Source organism: Callorhinus ursinus, unplaced genomic scaffold (genome assembly GCF_003265705.2).
Source record: "Callorhinus ursinus isolate GAN/ISIS: 27379988/994484 unplaced genomic scaffold, GSC_fseal_2.0 scaffold28, whole genome shotgun sequence".
Taxonomy (NCBI): Eukaryota; Metazoa; Chordata; class Mammalia; order Carnivora; family Otariidae; genus Callorhinus; species Callorhinus ursinus.
In genome coordinates, this window is record NW_027397090.1 from 13851284 (window position 1) to 13872947 (window position 21664).

The window sequence follows — 21664 nt, forward strand, 5'->3', positions numbered from 1 at the left end:
AAAGGGGGAATAAAGAGTAGCCTCATAGTGGTGCAACCTGTTGATAATATGGGAAACTGAGTGCAAGGTATACGGGAACTCTCTGCAAGCTTTCTGTAAATCTGAATCTATTCTAAAATAAAAAAATGTATTTCAAACGTTAAGAAAAATCTGCCATTGCTTTTGGCTTTCTGAAGTTTGCCACCTAGCTTACCTGTAGAAACTCTAGTCAATTTTAGACCGCTGCAATTGTACCGCTGTTCACAAGACTCTCAAATCCAGAGGTCGCTTGCACTGCAGTGGAATGGAAAGATGAGAGGCACAGCCCTGCATTTGAGTACTACTCTCCATGCAACTCTTCCTGGGATGGAAACAACCAATTTCTTCATCTATAAAATGGGGCCAACTGGCTTGCAGGGCTGTGTGACTCCTATGGGGTGGGGGCTAACATGATGGCCTGGCCGCATTCCCATTACAGAGCACCTCATCTGGGTCCAGCTCTGCGTTCTCCAGCCCGGCCCCACTTGGGGCCAGTCCTGGCAGCTTCCAGCTTGTTTGTTTGCTTCTTTAGACACGATGCTCAACTGCTATTTTTTTTTTCAAAAATCAATTCATGCTAACTCTATCTCTGGAAGAATAACTAGGAATTAGACACAGTGGTTGCCTCTTTGTAGGAGAACAGGAGGCTGGAGTGGGAGGAAGACAGGATTTGCACTGTATACACTCTTGGGCTACCTGAGTTATTTTTTTACTCTGTGTATGCATTAGCTATTTAAAAACTTAAGACAAAAGCAACAACAAAAAATCTATGACTCAGGGATTGCTATCGTTATCTTATTTCTACCTTTGTATCTGCTGTGCGTTATCTCCTTTTAATACAGTAACAGAGCAAAGGCAAGAAGCGTGGCTCCAGAAGATGAGTCTAAAATGATTTCAATCAACTTCTTTTGTAGCAAATCAGCTGTTTCAAAATAGCATAGCGGTCTTGGAATCAGAAGTGACTTGGGATGGAACCCTGGCCCCGTGACTGAACCTCACCAAAGCCCAGCGTCTTCATCTGTAACACTCGAATAACAATACCCACACTTCACAGGGGTGCTGGAAAGATTAAGTAAAAGTACACGTAAAATCCTTAGCACAATGCCTGGTCCATCTATTACTTTCATTATAAGTATAAATGGAAGTCTGTGGGAAGATCCGATTTCTCACTCAGACGTGTCTTCTACTCAGCTATGGATCCAGAAGCAACTTCCAAGGCTCAACACCCCCCAAAAATGCAATTGGTTTTCAGCAATTATTATTCCTAGTTCCCTAAAGCAAAGGTGTTAGGTAACTAGAATCAACAGCAGCATTTCCCTGCCTGCATACAAACTTCTCAAATAATAGGAGTCATACACTGTGGGTAACATACGTAGAACTGAGTAGTTCTTATAACCATCAAAGCAACAAAATACTCAAGGACAGTAACACTTAACACGTGATTAAATGTGCAGAATGCTACAGTTGAAGTTGTCTTTGGGATTATGCCAGAAGATTGCATACGTTTAAAATTTTAAGTTATATTCGCATCCTGGCCTCTAGCCTTAGTTTCCTGCAAAAGGGCATGTCATATTTTACCAAGACACAGATTTTTGAGATTAGTGGTAACAAATGTAAATAACCTTAATAAAAATGCAGGTTAAAGCAAGGCATATAAACATCTTAGGTACTCACTGAATATTTGTCAAGGGGACTTTGTGTGCATAAATATGTGAATAAATAACATGTTACCAATGCATACTCCCTTCAATGAGTTATCAGAAATATTATTCCCTTCCTAGCTGTCTCCAAAACAGAGCTACCTATTTTACCATCATTTGTTTTATTGTGGGTTTTAAACTGAAGCACTTCAAAAACTAATGGTATATTTCCACTCACAAGATCTGTGTATCTGCATATGGATACACACTCATACATATGTATACACAGGCAACACTCTAGCATAGAAATATATCTGTATCTCTGTGTATTTGAATATAATTTAAGATATGGAAGTACTACCTTACCAAAAGGTATCTTTGAAAATTTTTTATACTTTCTAAGTTTTTGTTTTAGGGTTCTGCTATAAAATTCACTAAAGCCGCTTCTTGCTTTTGAGGTAACACATCACAAAAAGAGCTCATGTAGATCAGATTTAAAATCACATCGAGCAACTGGACTGCTACTACTAAAAAGTCAAAAAGTACAGAGTCATTATAAATTTTCGGACTTAACAGATTAAGGATTGCTCCAAGACAACTGGGAAGAGGAATGCGGATCTGAAGCTACAATGATAAAAAAAATTTTTTTAAGATTTATTTGAGAGAGGGAGTGCAAGAATGAGCAGGGAGGGTGGAGGGAAAGAGGGAGAGAGAATCTCCAACAGACTCCCTACTGAGCACAGAGCCCTGAGCATGACCCTGAGATCATGACCTGAGCGGAAATCAAGAGTTGGACACCTAACTGACTGAGCCACCCAGGCGCCCCAACAATGATAAAAATCTTAAATACTTCCAAATAATTAGACTAGGAACCACTTAAAGAAACTCCATTCCATTACTAGATCACTGTGTCCAATAATGGCAATTATTGATGATTTTTTTTTCTCAATTCTTCCATTTTATGCAATACTTCACAGTTGGTAAATCATTCACAAGAATCATCTAATGCCGACAAAACCTGTGTGCAAAAAGTTGCGCTGTTACTCTAGGGACAGAAGGCCACCAAATTTGTAAGTGGCAAAACCGGAACTTGGACCCACGTCTTCTATCCCCAAATAGAGCACTCTCTCCCCCCATCCCACCGCTGAACTCCCCTTCTAGGACAGGTCCCCATTCCTACAGCACAACTCCACATCTGCGGACTGCAATCCTTCCTCCGGTGGTTTATCACACCCTCTCTGGCCACAAGCCCGTCAGCTCCCGACACTGTAGCTACAGACACCATCCCAAATTTAAATCAGTCTTCTAGATAAGACCAACAAATGCTTTTCCCTGTTCCTAGACACAGAATAAACTTCTTACCAAGCCTTCAAAGGCTGAGTGTCCTGAACCTTTCTTCCTTCTCAGGTTTGGGGTACACACTGGACAGGCTCCTTAGTCCTGGATCCCTCTTCTCCTTTTACCTAATTCATGTACACACTTTCTCCTCTCCAGCCTCACTTCCTCAAGCGAGCAGCAAGCTCACTGGCCAAATCAAGTGTCCCAGCTGTACTCTCTCAGGGTGACAGTACCTTGACTTCATCGCTGTCATCACACCCAGCTGCAATTTACATTTACTCACGTCACTGTGCACTTACTGTCTGACTTTTCCCCCAGACTGTCAGTGACACAAAGGGTAAAGATGAGGTCACTTTGTGTTCTTAGTCACTACTATACCCCCGATGCCTGGCCCAATTTCCAGCCCCACAGCAGGTACCTGATTACTTTCTTTTAAAAAGCCAAACCAATACAGAACAAGGCAAATCCCTCTTTCAGTCCTTAAATACTTGAAAATACCTACTCTTCTGATGATTCCTCACTCCACACACACAGACACAAAAGTTACGTTTTAATAAGGAAACCACGCTGATTCTTTGAAATATTCCTTTTAGGACAAAGTGCCCAGATACTTCCTAAAACCTGGAAGCGATAAATGAATATAATGGTATTTTCTCACCAACAGAGACTGTACCTTCTTCATTCCAGAGACTGCACTTTTATTAAAACAGTCTATACGTGAGACATGGCATTAACAGTTACATCACAAATTCTCAGGTCTTCTTCATATGAAATGCTTTCAAAACACGTCTACTTGATTCTTGACCAGTGTGATAATTTGACAAACCTACATGCAGAATTTTACATAATCACTACTATAGACCATTTCAGCTTCGGCCAGTCATTTCAGATGGCTAAGCTTTTTTTCAGTCCTGATTCCCTCACCCAAACTATTAGCTATCACTCTCAGCTTCATGTGATATGCAAATGTGATGGGCCTGTTTCATCTAAATTGGTGATAAAAATGATTAATAGGACAAAGTGAAAGAAACAGCCATATCGTGCCACTAGAAATACCTCTCTCCTAGCTGACATCAATCCATTCATCCAATTTTTTCAACCGTCTATGACTCTGCCTGTCCTCATAAAACAGCCCCTAATTTGACCATCTATCTCCTAAACACGATCGTGAGACACTGTCTGAAGCCCTGCAAAATCAGCTTACTCCACCCAGACAGTAAAAAAGTTACACAAGCTTGACGGGACACATTTCAAGTGAACCCATGTGGTCTCCAGAGGATTACTTTTCTAAGTGAGTGTTCACAAAGTGTCTAATAATCTATTAAAGAATTTTCCCAAGGATAGATAGGAAACCCATAATCTTAGTGTTGCAGAAATCTACCTTTACCCCCTCTTTTCTGAAAATAAAAACAGTTACCTGCATGCTAGTGTTTTGGCACCTCTGGTTCTGATCATAATTGTAGAAAGATGACCAAACCATTCATTTCTGGTCATTTAATCCCAAGGCATTAACTGGTGGGGAGCATCAACGTGCTTTTCTCCCCATTGCCCCACCTTCCTTGGACTTTAATTCCCTCGCTACTGTTATCAGTCCCCTTTACTGAATTTGAATATCATTTTCTTTCGGTAGAGAAGTTGAAACCAACCCAGGAGTTCCACAAATCTGCCTTTGTTCCATCGTCCAGTATTACACTATCTGTCCCGAGCAGCAGTTTATGCTCTTTCTTGCTTTTACTTCATGGTCTGAACGTAACATGTTGTGGTCCTTAGCATCTTCCCAAGCCTCAAACTCATTTCGAGACTCAGCCTCCTGAACACTACTCTCTCTAATACTACTTTAGTGTTTGTGTTCCAACCTCTCCTTACATAATGAGAGTCATCTGTGCTCATATGGGCAGTATTTCACTTTAGAGAGCCTACACACATTTAATTTATTCAGTTAGTGTTTTACTGCTTGCCAAATGGATGCAACTCACCACACTAAAGCAAAGCACACAAAGATACCTAAGATTTGGTCCCTGCCTTCAAAAAATCCAGAGCGGAAATTGACTTTTAGGCAGAAATACTGGCTTCTAGATTACCAAGATGAAAGGAAGGACTGTATAAGCAGAGGACACAGCAACTAGCTCAAGTGTGAAGGAGATGCTGAAGTCTTCACCAAGGAAAGGATAGGAGCCAAGTCTTGCAGAGTGAGGAAGTAGTCATGAAAAGCCTGGAAATATGCATAAAACCATGGAAATATAAAAAGTACTCTGTCTTCATACAAGACTGATTAATGTAGCTGGAATTTAAGTTGTATGGAGTACAAGAGATAGCCCAAAAATACGGAGTCAATTCTAAAAAGGCCCTGTAATCCAGGTGTCCAACACGTAAGATAAATAAAATGAAGCAAATACTTTCTACAGAATCCTAGGCAGCAGTTAGAAGAAATCAAGATGTCCAATGACATGGCAGATCTTTAAAACAGTGCTGAGGACAAACTAAATAATGTCTAGAGTATAACACCAGCAAAGCAAAATTAAAATGCACGTGCATCCAGTGTTTGTGTGCACACACAATAAATCTACATGGTTAACAAGACATACACAAAGATCAAAAATATGAAAATTATTATCTACGGAGAGGGAACATAATGGGGATGGGAGATGGGAAGCAAAGGATTTTTTTTTTTAAGATTTTATTTATTTATTTGCCAGAGAAAGAGACAGCGAGGAGAGAGGGAACACAAGCAGGGGGAGCAGGAGAGGGAGAAGCAGGCTTCCCACTGAGCAGGGAGCCCGATGCGGGGCTCGATCCTAGGACCCTGGGATCATGACCTGAGCCGAAGGCAGATGCTTAACAACTGAGCCACCCAGGTGCTCCAAGATTTATTTATTTATTTTAGAGAGAGAGCATGGGGTGGGGAGGGGCAGAGGGAGAGGGAGAAGCTGACTCCCCGCTGAGCAGTGAGCCCAATGAGGGACTCGATCCCAGTACTCTGGGATCATGACCTGAGCCGAAGGCAGATGCTTAACCAACTGAGCCACCCAGGCGCCCCGCAAAGGACTTTTTTTTAAGCATGTATGCATGTATGCATCTGAAGTCCAAAGACATCAAAAACTTATAGTTTTCCTATAAGTGACAGAAGTTTTCAAGTCTGGGGATGGCAAAATGGAATGTGGGTGGTTTTTAGAAAGAAAATTTGGCCCAGTGCGAAGGAAAAGCCCTGTAGCTATGTTTCTTCTAGAGGCAAAGAGCATAGGTTCATTGCCTCTTTTGTGCACATGCTGAGCAGACCTTAATCACTCTGTAAGAAAAGGCTGGGCATCAGTAAACTGACAATAAGCAAGGATGGATGCAGAACTTTCAGTAAGAGGTAAAGTAAAGACGAGGTCTGGCAGGGAATCAATCACCGCAAATACAAGCAGTATCTTAAGGCCCAAATTTGGGCTACTATCTTCTAGGAATATTTTTGAAAACATTCCTGCACTGCAGTAGATGGTAGACTAAATAAAGACTAAGGGTTTTGCAAGCTGAAGGTCTGCTCCATTTTCTTCTGAATGCGCCAAAGGGAGAGCAATGAGAAATTAAAACAAAGCCTCACTGAGTATGTCTTGGGAGCTCAGAGCAGGGATCCCAGTAATAAACTCATACAAGCCCTATCACTTGAGAGATGAATCTTGCATTACCAAGTACTGCTTCATCTGTATGGACAGACTTTCTATAGAACTGTAACTGAACACCACAGGCAATACACCAACATTTTTAAATTTCATCAAGTTCTAGTGCCAGGTGACAATTGTTTGCTGTGACATGATTTATGCAACACATTTCATCCACTTATCTTAGAATCAAAAGGCATGTTACCAAAGGGTTCTCACTCAGATAAACAGGAATGATTTCTAACCCAATCACATCTGTGAAAAGTGAAAAACGCACCTGGGAAGTTCCAGGACCAGAGCCTGCTGATTAAATTTGGAGAATAAAGAACTTAAAGCCACAAAACTGGCACCCTTACTGGATTTTCCTCTATTCTAAAGACACTGTTTTTCATTTGGGTGCAAAAAGCTAACCAAAATGCAGCCAGAATCAAAATATATTTTTCAAATTATAAGCGATATGTTCAAATGATATGTGACATGGTTAAGAACACTATTTATAGCACCTTATGTTTCCATAGATGGGCTCATGAGGGTCAGGCATTTGTCTTGCTTCTCAGTCTTTGCTTCAGTAATGTGACAAGGATTCTTTTCCCTCTGAATCTTCTCCTAAAGTATCATTTCAGCCCCTGATTATTCACCATCTCATCCTTCCACCTTCTTACCCATTCTACTCAGAAAGGTACATTTTGATAGAAGAGCATCTTTAAAAGAGAGCATCTTCCAAGAATGACCCTAAAACAATTTTATATTTTAAGTATTATTGCCTAAAGAAGGTAATCTATGTTCTCCATGGGTGGTGAGATACGGGTATTAGGTCCTTTCCTCTCTATAAAATATGTTTTGCTTTTATAATCACGATCTTAAACTATGTAGTGACATAATAGGGAGGAGACCTTATTATAAGAAGTTCTCATTTTTTAAAAGATGATTATATATCTAAGGACCTTGGTCTGGGACATCCCTCTGGCCTTCTGTCATTATCCGGGCTTATAACCCAACTTAGATATGAATGCACAAACGAGTTCTGTCACAGGATCTGTGACAAACAGGATCGTGGAAGGCAGGGGCTGAGCAAATCTCAAAGTTAGCAATCAGGTACTCAGAAAAGACACTGAATCTAGTCTGGGCTCTAAAAATGAAATTGTAGGGGCGCCTGGGTGGCTTAGTTGGTTAAGCGACTGCCTTCAGCTCAGGTCATGATCCTGGAGTCCCGGGATCGAGTCCCGCATTGGGCTCCCTGCTCGGCGGGGAGTCTGCTTCTCCCTCTGACCCTCCCCCCTCTCATGTGCTCTCTCTCTCTCTCTCATTCTCTTTCTCAGATAAATAAAATCTTTAAAAAAAATAAAAAATAAAAATGAAATTGTATTATTCTAAAATGCCAAATTATCTTATAACGAGACACATGAAGTCAGCATCTCAGCAATTTATACTAAAGACTAAATGGTTTCAAATAAACACAAATACTCTTATACCTCAAAAGACACACGCATGAAACAAAATAATCTAATAGTATCAAATCATAAATGTAATACTTTTAGAAAATAAGTCCTTGTTCAATGAAACAGTTATCACTCTTACATCCACCCATTTTTCCTCTAGCTTATGCATTCATTCATTTATCATAAGGATGATAAACCTTAAAACTTTTGAAAACATAACATTACAACTTTTAATGCTCAATTTTACTTTTCTTAGCATTAAGCTTGAAACTAATAAACCAAAGCTGTTTTTTATATTCATGTTACTTATTCATCGCCTTCTCTGTACATCTTAACTGAAGCAGGATTTCAAAGGGCTAACCCCTTACCTCTCACCCTCCCAAGTTTAAGAGGATTATTAGGGGCTTAAAAAAAAAAGTCTTTAAACAGTATATCACTAATTACATTACAATATAATAGTGGCTAGTCCATTATCCAAAAAAGCTCTAAGACATTGCTCACTATTTTGTTATCATTTCCAAATATACACACTTCTGTTTCTACAGTGAGAAGGGATGATATTTAGGTATCACTTAACCAATTTCCTAACTAGCAATATGTTTTTATTGTATGTGCAAGAGAGAACGAAACTACAAATGCCTTCTAATGCTTCTACTGCATTCTCACTCTGATGTAGCTAACATTCCCACAGAATGATTTCTCTTGTATAATGACAGGTCATTGTAATGTACAAAATCCAACATCTCCCAGTGAGTTCTGCCACCCATCCCTGAGACTTACTATTTTTTTTCTTATTTTCTTGCTTTCACTAATATTCACTTAAAATACATGTTATAGCAACAGTCCCGCTGCTGCCTTTAACAAAGTCATTTGTAACTCGGCTTTTTATGTCACTCCATAGAATAAATAAATGTAAATACAACTCATGGGGTGAAATACTGCATAAAATATAATCATGCAAAGTATCAATAATATGCTTAATGATTTAGTTTATAGCTGCTGATTCTTATATCTTATGTCATTATGTAGGTGGTTATTTACTGCCAGGTAAGCATTTAGCAAATTTACACAGGAGAGAAATTTCAAGTTCATGATTGTTAGGAAAGGAAAAAGAAAAAAGGATCTATTTAAGCACCTTATGAAATTCTATTTCATATAATTTAAACTTTTCTGGTAGTTTTTTGAAATCCCATTATTCTATGAAAGGTTGTAAAATAGTTACAAAATCAAGAATATGCTAGGTGAGGGGCACCTGGGTGGCTCATTGGGTTAAGCGTCTACCTTCAGCTCAGGTCATGATCCCGGGGTCCTGGGATCCAGCCCCACATAGGCTCCTTGCTCAGCAGGGAGCCTGCTTCTCCCCTGCCTACTTTTCCCCCTGCTTGTGCTTGCTCTCTGTCTCTCTCTCTGTCTCTCTCTGTTGCTCTCTCTGTGTCAGATAAATAAATAAAATCTTTAAAGAAAAAAAAAAGAATATGCTAGGTGATTTACAGGGCATAGAGTTTCTCCTGAGTTGGGGGCTGGGGGGCAGTTACAGTCTGAGTTGGATTGTAAAACATATGTAGCAAATGTTTTTAAATCTTATAGCAAAGTTTATATTTTGATATTCTTGAAAGTACATTATAGAGAATAACTATTTTCATGGCATGAAAACATAAATTGAGTTTTGTGTTTCTTTATTAAATGTTATAGTTCATTTTTATTCATTTAATCCAATTTCCCAATCCTCTGAAACAATTTTAACAGATACTGTGTTAGTCAGTAAAAGCATTTGTCATCCTGATCCTAAAGTTCAAAGAACATGCACTGGGTGAAGACAGAATAGTTTTTGACACCAGCACGTAAAAAGGCATTCAGTAAAGTCAGTAAAAGTGATGACTAAGCAACTGGAATACATCTACCAGTCTTCTCATCTAAAAAGGTATGACGGAAGAACTATTGCACTTTCAAAGAATAGGTTCTTGCTAGGAAGAAGTACAATTAGAACAATATTCTGCTAGATCAAAGTTTTTTTAACAATTCACTGTAACATAACAATTACGACTGACAAATCTGTTAGGAAGCAGAAATATAAACAAAGCATGACTTACTGAGAATGTAGAAGGGACTTTACAAAATGTTTTATGAACAAAAATAAATGCAAGTATTAACATTTCTATCAAGTACTAACATCTCTATGAAATATAGTATCATATATCATATATATGGTTTATTGATATTAAGCTCACATCCAAAGTTATTACATTTTTAATTGCATATCAAGTTTTACAAACACCTGTATGAGCATACCTGCTATTTTAGTTTATGCTTTATTTTGGTTTTAGTTGCAAACAACCAGTTGGAGAAATTCTGAAAGGAAGAACATGTCCTTTATCCTATATTAAATATTTCTTATTTCAGTAGCAAGAATTAGGTTGTTAGAGTCACAAAAGTGAATGTCGGTATTTCCCAAATCATAAGGCAGTTGGTGTTTACTCTTCCCAAAAATAAAAGATGGGGAAACATTCCCTAACTCATTTTATGAGGCCATGATTACCCTGATTTTTTTAAATGACAGAAACAAGAAAATTTAACTACTACCAATATTCCTCAGAAAAACAGACACAAAAATATCTGTAACAGAATGCTAAAAAATCAAACCTAGTGACATCTAAATATATGTCATGAATCAGGACAAAATGGGATTTATCCCAGAATTCAAAGTTGCTTTATCATCAGAATATCAATCATGGTAATTTAGCAGGTTAAGAGACTAAAAGAAAAAAAGCATAGGATCATCTGGATTTAACATATACTCATAAAAAGAAACTACCAGCAAACTGGTGATAGAAAGGAATTTCCTCAACTTGATCAAGGGCAACTATAAAGAACTTACAGCTAACAGTAAACTTAACAGTGAAAGATAGAATGTTGTATTTCTAAGATCAGGGAGAGGACAATGATATCCTCTCTTACCATTTCTATCCAACACCGTAGGTCCTAATCCATGTAATAAGGCAAGAAAGATGAATAATGAGCAGACAAATCAGAAAAGAAGAAGGAAAACCATCTTTATTTGCAGACAACTTGATTATCTATGCAAAAAATCCTAAGGCATTTTTTAAAAAGTTATTAGGAATAATAAGTGCATTTAGTACATTAACAAGTTTATAAGGTCAATATATAAAAAGTCATACCAGCCATATCGTATTTCAATACTACTGAAATTTACAGCATAAATCATTTACAATAGTATCAAATATATGATATACTTGGTGATAAACAACAAAAACTATATGAAGGAAACTGGAAGACTAGAAATCATAAGTAAGAGAAATTAAAGAAGACTTAATAAAGAGATATGTCATGTTTATGAATCGTCATATCCAATATAACTAAAATATTAATTTTTGTGAAATTTGGATCTATAGAGTCAACACAACTGCAATCAAAATTCCAGGAAGGTTTTTTTGTGGATTTTGACAAGCTAATTCTAAAGTTTATATGCAAATGCAAAGGATCTAAAATAACCACAACTTTGAAACACAAGACAAAGTGGTAGCAATTATATATTACACTTAATTTTAAGACTATAAGGCTACCGTAATCTGGACGGTTGGGTACCAGCATAAAGATAGTAATTAAAAAAACTGGAGGGGTGCCTGGAAGGCACAGTCAGTTAAGCCTCCAACTCTTGATTTCAGCTTAGGTCATGATCTCAGGGTCTTGAGATCAAGCCCCATGTGGGGTTTTGCACTCAGCACGGGGTCTACTCGGGATTCTCTCCCTCTCCCTCTGCCAACCCCCGTACTTGCTCGTGTGCCCAATCTCTCTCTCTAATACATAAATAAATCTTAAAAAAAAAAAACTGGAACAGAAATACACCCATACATATATGGCCAGTTCAGTAAAAGATGTCAAGTTAACTCAGTGGAAAAATTAGTCTTTTCAACGAATGGTGCTGAAAAAACTGGAAACTTGTATGGGAAGATATGAAACTCATCTCATACCATATATAAAAATTAACTCAAAATGTATTATAGACCTAAAAATAAGATCACAAACTCCTAGAAGATAACATGAAACAATTTAAGTGACATTATTCTTCATCTTCCAAAAAAAAACTCCTAGAAAAAAACTGATAAACTTCATCATAGTGAGACTTTTGTTCTTTGAAAGGACAAATTTAAGAAAATGAAAGTGCAAGCCCACAGATGTGGGGAAAAAGTTTGCAAAATGTATTTCTGATGAGATTTATGCCCAGAATATGTATATATCTAAAAAGAAATAAGGAGAAAAAAAAAACACATGATTTTAAAAAATAGGTAAATGGTTTGGACATTAACAAAAACAATATGCAAATGGCCAATAAGTATAAGAAAAGAAGCTCAACATCATTAGTCATTTTAGAGAAATACAAATTAAAACTACAATGAGTTACCACTACAAGGTCACTGGAATGATAGCTGCAATTAAAAGCACTGTCAATCCCATGTACCTTGAAGGACACAGACAGCTAGAACCCTTATACCCTACCAACGGGGATGCAAAATGGCACAGCTACTTTGGAAAACAGATTGGCAACTACTTATAAAATTAAACATACCCTTCTCATAGGACTCCAGTCTCCTATTCACTTACCTGAGTGTAATAAAACATATGCCCAAATACTTCTCCTAAACGTACTTAACAGCTTTCTCCAGAATAGCCAAAAACTAGAAACAATCCAAATACCCATCAATTGGTAAACAGAATCAACAAAGTGTGGTAGAGCCATACAGGGAACCACTACTCAGCAATGAGAAGGTACAAATCTGCATGATTCATGTACACTCTGAATTTAGCTACAATCTAAATAAAGCCAGATACAGAAGCTATATACTGTGTGATCCCTTGTATAGGAAATTCTAGAAAAGACAAGACAACAATGGACACAATGCAGATCTGTGGTCGCCAGGCCAGGGGATGGAGTTGAGGATCAACTACAAAAGGACAGGAACAAATTTCTTGCAGTGATGAAAATGTTCTGTTCCTTGATTGTGACAGTGGTATAGGACTAAACCCAATTGTCAAAACTCAACAAACTGTACACTTTATATTGGGGAATTACATTGTATGCAAACTGCACATCAATACAGCCAAATAAAAAATATAGCAATCAAACATACTGAAGATACACATTGGTGGAAATTTCTGATACCTTACCTATCCAAGAAAGAACGGTACTTTGTTTGATTTGAATATATAAAAATGCCAATGCTAAAACAAAAAACAAAACAAAAAACACCCCCAAAAGGGTATAGTGGAAAAGCCAGTCTCTCTCTCACAACGTTACAATTTCTACGCCTTTTTTTAAATTTCATTTATACTCACAAGGCAACTATATTACAATATGAAGACCTGCTTACTAAAGAAGGTATCTATATTTTACAGGATGCTTTATTAAAATAGAAGACTCTTTAACTGATAATAACATGTAGGTCATTCTTTTCCAGAGGGAGATCCCCCAAAGCCCTGATCGTCTGGAGACTTTACCCTATAAATCAGAAAATATTAGTGGTCTGTCAGAATCGTAGCATCTCATGTCTAACAACGTGCCAATCCTTGTTCTAAACTTTTATCTCCTGGCAAATACAATATAAACCATTACTTATCAATATGTCAACTTGGATATATTACAAGTCACATCAAAACGTCCTTAAAGAGGGGCGGGGCCTGAGTGGCTCAGTTGGTTAAGCATCTGCCTTGGGCTCAGGTCATGATCCCAGGGTCCTGGGATTGAGTCCAGCATTGGGCTCCCTGCTTCTCCCTCTCCCTCTGCTCCTCCCGCTGCTCATGCTCTCTCGCTCTCTCTCAAATAAATAAATAAATAAATAAATAAATAAATAAATATCTTTAAAAAAATATATCCTCAAAGAGTAACTACAAAATCAAAGCTGTTATTCCTGTATTCCAGGAGCTTACAATACACCAGGGAAGAAAAGCCATACCCAATGGACACTTTTCTTAATAATCAAGATATTACATATACCAAAGTTGAGTGACGACTGAGTAAAGAATGCAAGATTGCCATGTTGAAAAGGAAGCAAAGCGGAGAGAATGAGGTATAAGAGACTTGACCATTCCTGAACAAAGAGCTTGAAAAAAATGAACGAGCGTGAGACAGAGAGATGGGCTATGTGAACAACATTTTCAGTGGAGAAAGTACAGATTACTTACCTGAATTGGAAGATTAGAGAGAAGTACAAGATAAGGCTGGGAAAGATAGGATTCAATTATCTAAGAACACCTATTATACGCCAGGCATAGTACAGAAATGGAGCTGTTTGGAAACAAATTCTAGATTTAGGAATTTGGTCTTTTTACCCTATAGTAGTAAAAGTAATGGCAACTTCACAGTCATTATCTCAACCAATCTTCACAACAAATGATTTTATAGAATGGAGAAACAGAGGCCTAGGAAGGTCTATTTTTATGCTTAAGGTCATACAGCCAGAAGCAGAGCCAGGGCAAAAAAAGCCCACTGTTCTTTTCTTTGTCTATCCTCTATAACACTCAGCTCTTCTACTCAAGAAAACAATAAATTTTTTTTTTTTAATAGTGTGATGTGAGGGGCACCTGGCTGGCTCAGTCAGTAGAGCATCCGACTCTTAATCTAAGGGTTGTGAGTTTGAGCCCCACACTGGACATAGAGCCCACTTAAAAAAATAAAATAAATAAAAATGTGATTTGATAAAAGCAATGTTTTAGTCAAAATACACATGGTTATGCTATACGGGTTGAAATTAGAAGGCAAAGAACATGGAAACAAGGAGATGTACCAGTACTGTCCTATAATAATCCAGGGGCAGTGGAAACAAAAGGAATGAAAGTCATCATTCATGGGACTATACAAAAAGATTCAACTACATTTCTTGTTTGAAAATGCCTACAGACTCAATGATAACTAGGAGACCAGCAAAGCGACTGATAAAATTGAAATGTCAACAAGTGGATCTATTTTGTAGTGGAAATTAACTACTGTGGTCAAATGATGCCCAAACAAAGATATTAGGTCAAATATTATATGAGTCTCAACTCCTTAAACCAAAATAACCCAGGGTTTACTGCCTGGATATTTTATTTACAGATATTTTTAATTGTGTACACTTAAAAAAATCTAGACCCTCCACCAACCCCCAAAGGTATCCATATTCATAAAGCCCAATAAGAGTTTATACCCACTTTCTAGAAACCTCTAAGATAGTTGGTATACCTAAATTTAAAGATTTAATAAATATCTCTTTAATTAAATCTATCGTTGAATGAAGGCTTTCTTTCGGGGGGATTGAGCTTATTTGCCAATCACAAGTAAATGCCCAAAGGTATGCAACTAAGAAAGTATTTTAAAATCTATTAAAAGATGAAATCCATCTTACCACTTACATGGAAATTATTTCTCAGGGCAAGGTTCCTTTTTTAACGTCTCCCAAGATTCTAACAAATTCATCTATCATATCAGTTAATTGGCAAGGACATTGGACTAGTAGCTCTTCAATAGCTATAAATCAATATCCAACAGATAAAGTAGTCTTTAAAAGGGGATAACAAAAAGGGTTAGGACCAAGGAAGGGAGAGGTGAGCCCAAATAAAATCATATCCAGGCTCGAGTGAAAAACACAGATGTCAGTGCTGCTCTTTGCAACGGCCAGTAGAGGCTGCCCATGTACAAGGACACGTAGGGCTCCCCCTCGACCCCCACAGACACGGCAGGAGGTGTCACCCAAACAAAAAAGCATTTCCCTGATACAAGATGAAGACCAGCATTTGGAGCTCGTCATAGAGCAGTCACCAAGAGTCTTTTCAACCATAGCTTCTGGGCATGTGTCAGAGGAGCAAAGGAAATGCAGAGTATTTTGAGCACTTTTGAAAAATGATCACACTTAGCCACTATGACCAAAAGAAACCATCAAGCCCTATAGGACTACCTTTCCAGAGATGAAACTTCAGAGATGTGAAAATTGTATTTTCACTTAAGCATACTTCAATTTATAGTCTTTAAATCCTCCTTTGAATAGATGTATCATTTGGCTTCTTCAAATAAGGTGACTCGATTACAGCTGAAGGAGATTTTCAGCTACTGGGTGCAAAATTGTAATCTGATCTATAAATTGAAAGTCTCAATCTTAAGTTACAAATATTAATATGCTTAAAAGGAATCCCCTCCTCTTTGGCAGTCAGGTGAAATTCTGTCCGTTGGTGTCCCTAACCCAAAGCCAAGAACATAAACACTCAAATACACCAAGTGGCAACCACTTTTTTAGAATTCATTTGGTGAACCTCCTCTACAATTTTAGGAAATATGCATCTGGCCCTTTCTGAGCTCCAAACACTGCTACTTCTTGTAGAGAGGAACTTTGCTGTCAATCATTGTTCGCGTTTGCCACGCAAATATGTGCTGCCGCTTTCACCTGTCACTCCTATTACATGTAATGTAGGCAGCTTAGCACTAAATCAATTTAAGGAACTGCACAAGTTAAATACATACAGTATTATGATGATGACAGAAAAGGCAATGAATGTCTTGCAGCTCCATTTGCTTTCTTTGTTAAGGAAGAAAAAGCTAATTATCTGTAGCTGTCAACCATGAAGACCCAGACCTATTTAAATCAAACATTAGCCTTGGACAACTGAAAACATTTCTCATGTTTTTGCCCGACTGTTTTCTTTTTGCACAAAAACATAATTTCATTACAAAATACTAAACGTTCTGAAGGACAATATAAAAACAAGTGGAAAAAATGTAAAGCCACACATTGGCATGCCTTTTCACAACCAAATTAATATTTCAAAAAACTGACTGCCAGTTTTTTGTAATATCCATTCTCTAATTAGTATAGTCCAAATTTAGACAGATGTAAAGCCTCTCCACACAAATTCATGTGAAGAAAATTCAACTTCATGAAAGCCCACATACTACTGGTTACGATGAAATTATGTCACAGAGGATCAAGGGAGAAATTCTGTCATTTAATTAACAAGAGAGAGAGAGAGAGAAACACGGTCCACAGATGAAATGCTGATAAGTGACAGAAAATTCACACTGAATCATAGGCTTCTGTTTTGTAGATTATTCTCTTTATTTACTGAGCTTTCTTTCTCTGACCCAGTCCCATTAGAATCTAGAAGTAGTAAATAGTTGGGTTTGAATTTTCACTTTTCAGATTTAAGGATGAACTTGTATATTTCTAGGATATCAAATAAGAACTCAAAGAATATTCTTAGTAAGTCAAAGAGAAACAAATCTATTATCATCAATATATAAACTATGGAATAATCTAACATTGTGCTCTGAAAAGTACACAACGGTCATTATTCTTGATTAGGAATGTAAATATCCTCCATGTTTGCTCTTACTGAGTTTTCAATGATAAAACATTATTTTCTGCTCTTTTCTTTAGAAGAGACCTTTTGACAGGAGTATACTTAATAGTATTTTACAATTTCATATTTAAAAAACTGCCCATTTAGCTTTCTAATGCATTCTAAACACATGTAACCCCTAAGAGAAGCAAAACCAACACAGATAAATTGAAACTCAATAATGTAAGACAAAAATTTGACAAATGGCCCAACACAATTATAGTTTTAAAAATAACAACTCCATATGTAAGTCCCTAAACCAGCAACAAAGGGAAGGCTTTTCTAACTACACCTGACTCACAGCTCCAAGATTGTGATTTGCCACAACTCCTCCCTGCAATCTTAAGGAATCACTATTTGTTGGAGATGGGGAGAAAAGGTCAAGAACCATTAGTATAAATAATATAAAAAGCCAGCTCATCTCAGATCCCAAGAATCACCTGTGAAAATGGTTAAGGTATAGATACAGAAGTGGCCTACGTGGCAGGTAAAGAAGTACAGTTAAGTAGGTACACCGTACCAAACACTAAGTACATTTCCCACTGTCCCAAAACTAGTAAGTGACAGAATCAAGACTGCATCCCAACTTTTGACACCAAAGCCCAGGCTCTTTTCACTACATGATACTATCTCCAAGCAGAATTCTTCTCTGGCTTTACATTTTTAGAAATCTGTGTCTATCAAGATGGAGACACGGTTGACATCCTTTACAATTAATGATGCTGGTGACAGTGCTATTCTGTATGCACATAAACATGGCAGAAATGACAAAAATGTGATTAGGAGGATGCCCTCTGTCTTAAAATAAGGAGGGTAAGATGATCTTCAAGGGTCCTTCTAGCACTAACATTCTAATATTCTTTGGGTTATTTATCTTGCTAGGGTATTTGGGAACAGATATGAAGCCTCTGGCTATATCTTTTCTAATTTTCTGAAATCTGTTCAAATTATAATTCCCAAATCAGCAAACTACTCAATCAATCACAGAGCAATTCCAAGTGCAGATCTGTCCTGCCCGCAAGTCAGGACAGCTACCATCATGTACGAGATGCCACCATAACCACGGCATTCACTTGTACATCACCGTGACTTTGTCACATGCTCCCTCATTTGGTTCTCAGAATAACCCTGTAATGAAATAAGGCAGGTAATACAATTCTGGCCTCATTTTACAAAGGGGAAAACTGAGATCCAGAGAACTTAAATCACTTGGTCAAGGATCCTTACAAAGTACGGCAAAGCCAAGTCTAAAACACAGGCCTCCTGACTCCGAGTCCACTGTTTCTTCTGTTACTGTTGGCTCTTTGAAATGTATCCCTGAAGCCTTTCTATGCCCACCCTGTGTAATCTGGTCTCTCTAAACCTGAACTTCACAGAGTACAATTGAGCTCGTGAAGGCATTGTTTATGTGTGATACAGTAACTTATGTTTCCAGTACAGAATTTTTATTTTCTAACATATTTGTCTTAGATTGTCAAAAAGATCCCCACTCAGATTTTGAATGTTCAAGATGAAGACTTCTAATTATTAGAAAAATTCTACTTGAAGAAAAGATGCCTAATTTGGGAGCTTGCTAAATTAGAAATCAGCCTTCTCTTGGTGGACATCCACTTAATAGGACAGACAGTGGTATGCCTCTGTCTTTAATTCCTCTGAATCTCTCTACCAAAACGCACTGCCATTACTGAAGGCCAGAATGATCTCATTTAGCAAAGCAGCTTCTTGCCCTTTCCTTAGGCCCTAATCTAAATTAGAGTATAAAGACCTAAGGCTCTGTACTTGTGACTGGCTCATGATAAAGGGCACTGGCTGGCCATGTGGCCTCATGAAGTCCTGGGACACAGAGGGTCTCTTCTGGACTTTATCAGTCTTAGAGCAAGCAATTTATTTTGAGCCAGAAAAATAAAATATAATCTCGGGCCATCTGGTTCTGTAGCACTCTTTATTTGTTTAGAAAGGTCACTGTTGTCAAGTTATTGAATGTTATCTCTGGAATTGACAGGAAGAGAGAAGTTTCTGAAAGCAGGCCAGGAATATTAAAGCACCGGATATTAAGGTGTAAAGTAGTATTTAAAAGCTGGGCCTTAGCGTTAAACAGACCACAGTTCAAATCCCAGCTCCACCACCCACCAGTCAAATGACCTTGGGCAAGTCATCAGCTTTCTTAATCCATTTTTCCCATCTATAAAATCTAGATAGTAACGCTATCGAGGACTGTTATATAAATGGTAACATGTGACATATATATTCCTAGCTTGTAGTTACCATTCAAAACTTATTCAATAATTATTTTCTGTGTAATTTTTTGTTCTCATTTTTCTTTGGTTTTGTATGAAATTACAATTTTCATTACTTTTATAAATGCTTCTCTAGACAGCAAAGTGGAATTTAAAGACAGACTCATAATTTATGCTCTGCCTATCAGATATGTGGACTGAGATCCTAATCCTAACAAAGACTTCACTCTATCTTAAGCATTTAAGCAACATTCATTACTTTTTAAAATCAAGTTTATAGCAGCTACTACTTTCTCAGTGGAACGACTGGACTGCTGTGTCACTGAAAAATGAATGCTAACCAGTATCAAATCCATATACAAATATATTCAGTGGAACTGGACACCTGTCAGAGTATCCTGATACTGTTACACAATAGTTATTTTCTTTGGTTAGGTAGTCCTCTATTAATGTCTCATACCCATACTATGACCCTACAAATCGCAGTAACAAGATGATCAAGAGTTGATTGAGACAGGCTATTTAGGCCTTGTCCGTTTCTGAGATGAATAAATAATTTAAACACACATTTAAAAAAGCAGCTCAAACAAAATTCCATCCAGAATGTTGCCAAAGACCAATGTTTTCAATTCAGCAGGTCAGATTCCAGATCAATTTATGTAACCGCTAAAGTATCTCCATGGTGGGCAAATATTTCCCTTGCACTTTAGTACAAATGGCCATCATGATGTGTTGAATTGACTTATTCCCACATATGACTATTTCCCCATAATCAAAGCAGGCACTCTAAGCTGGACCAAAAGCTATATGTATTAGGCTAGGAAAGAACATATCCATCTGTTTTCAACTCAAGTATCAGCTGCTACGCAGTTCCCTATTTGGTATAAACAATAATAGGTACACATCTTCCCTATGAACCGCTGAGTGGGATCTCTATTTCCTCCATAATATTGACCTAAAACATGTGGGAGGTTTTTAAAAACAAATTTCAAGTTCCAATGTCTAGCAAGGAGAACTACTTACAAGCCAACAAAAGTCAAAAACATGCACACTGCATTAAGGGCTATACAGATAAATAAATCAGAGACATCTATAAGCCTATATAGAAAAATATATATATGAGAAGCTCTCTTGACCAACCTTCATTTACCCAACTTTCTGTATGAAACCATGCTCTCCATTTCCCTGCCAGCCACAATGAAAGATACCCAGGGCATGCTGAAAACTCACAGCCTACAGACTACTCTTTGGAGCATCCCTCATAGTTCTGCTCCCAAGAGTTGAGTTGTATGTACTCCCAACACCAGTAGTATTTGTTCCAAAACCTCATTAGGGGAGTTTTATTGTTAGTGTAATTAGCTAATCTAATTAAATATTAGATCAGCCATGAGAGTACAAATAAACAGGATTCTATCCTCAAAAACTAAATCAGAAGCTTAGGAAAAACTTAAAGGCAAGTCACTACAAACATTGCTGTTAAAATAGGTAAAAGAAATAGAAAAATCTAAAACACAGAACGGTGGTTCTCAAACTTCGGAGTGGAGACCTTATGAAAACAGATGCCTGAGCGCCACTCCCTTAGGGTCTGATTCGGATATGGGCCATTTAAGTGCCACAGAAGTATGAAAATGCTTTCACCTTCGCTGGAAGGGGGAATTCCTAACATGATAGCCTCCTTAGTTAAGACTTCCTAAAAACACAAGCTCACAGTATCAATGGATCCTTTGTGAAAATTAATTAAAGGACACCTCATTTAGAATGGAGTTGGGAGGTCAGCAGGGGGTAGCTATCAGGCCCTACCACTCCTCTTCAATTGCAAATCCAGCGGAAGAGTCCAGACCCTGCAGACAAACGGCTATTCTAGTGGGAGGAAGGCTTCTTCCTGCCCCGGCAACAGTGGAGCCAATGAGAGACGTGCACAACCCAGCCACTGAGAAGCCACGACCAGCCAATGAGAAGCCACGACCAGC

The 21664-nt window shown here is 37.8% G+C and overlaps 1 protein-coding gene across 14 annotated transcripts in view; it reads right to left on the reverse strand.

The window, feature by feature from the left end:
* Positions 1–21664, reverse strand: part of RFX3 (regulatory factor X3) — a 280896-nt gene that overhangs the window by 208227 nt on the left and 51005 nt on the right. Inside the window, exon 3 of one of the 14 annotated variants that reach the window (XM_073878139.1) lies at positions 17182–17216. The exons of the other annotated variants lie outside the window; for them this stretch is intronic. The gene's annotated coding sequence lies outside the window, so the exon portion shown is untranslated. The remainder of the gene's footprint in view (positions 1–17181; positions 17217–21664) is intronic. 14 annotated transcript variants of the gene reach the window in all.